Source organism: Schistocerca cancellata, chromosome 4 (assembly GCF_023864275.1).
Source record: "Schistocerca cancellata isolate TAMUIC-IGC-003103 chromosome 4, iqSchCanc2.1, whole genome shotgun sequence".
NCBI lineage: Eukaryota > Metazoa > Arthropoda > Insecta > Orthoptera > Acrididae > Schistocerca > Schistocerca cancellata.
The window spans coordinates 585447313-585448330 of NC_064629.1; the positions used below are offsets into that span (position 1 = coordinate 585447313).

Sequence of the window (1018 nt, forward strand, 5' to 3'; positions counted from 1 at the left end):
TTCTGTATATAGAGATGATGATGATATTCCATTGTTCTAGCTCTACACAACAACTTTCAAATACAAGCTCTTCATTTAGAAATTTAAAATCGCCTCTTTCTTTGTATTCCAACAAATTGTTAATCAATATACAGGAGCCTTCACGAGTACTGTTTTGCCTACAAAAACAACTAGCTTTTCATCCACTTCCAATTGGTGGCCCTCACAAACAGTTTCCTCGAGTTTTTGCACCAACCCACCAGTCAAAATGGAAGGCCTTTCACTCCTCTGTTAGTCATGAACTTTTAATCTGATTCCACTCAACTCCCTGCTCCACTTAAACACACTCGTTTTCTTCATAACATCTTCACTGTAAACTGTTTAGATTTGCGTAAAAAATTCGGTAGGAGTTATTCCTTCCGCGGCAACGGCCTTGCCCCAGTGATAACACCGGTTCCCATCAGATCACCGAAGTTAAGCGCTGTCGGACTGGGCTATCACTTGGATGGGTGACCATCCGGTCTGCCGAGTGCTGTTGGCAAGCGGGGTGCACTCAGCCCTTGTGAGGCAAACTGAGGAGCTACTTGATTGAGAAGTAGCGGCTCCGATCTCAGAAACTGACATACGGCCGGGAGAGCGGTATGTTGACCACATGCCCCCCCCCCCTCCCATTACCGCAACCAGTGACGCCTGTGGGGTGAGGATGACACGGCGGCCGGTCGGTACCTTTGGGCCTTCATAGCCTGTGCGGGAGGAGTTTACTTTACTTTAGTTTTTTTTATTCCTTCCGCGAGCAGGAAGCGGATCATAGCATAATGTGGCTTGATCTTGGCGATATTTCTTACGGACATCTTTCACGCAACTGGACACTGCAACGTGAGTTTACTTACAACCCTGTACCTGCGATACTCGCTGTGATCAGGAACTGCCCCCCTCCTCTTCAGTGTGGCCAAGCCTTAAAAAAGAAAAAGAAATCACAGACTCTTATGGTCACACTACAGTTACTTTCTGAACATGCCTTGTAGCATTCAACATCGCC

At 46.7% G+C, this 1018-nt stretch overlaps 1 pseudogene; it reads left to right on the top strand.

The window, feature by feature from the left end:
* The first annotated feature begins 402 nt into the window (after positions 1 to 402).
* On the top strand, positions 403 to 520 carry LOC126185748 (5S ribosomal RNA; annotated as a pseudogene).
* The last annotated feature ends 498 nt before the right edge of the window (positions 521 to 1018 follow it).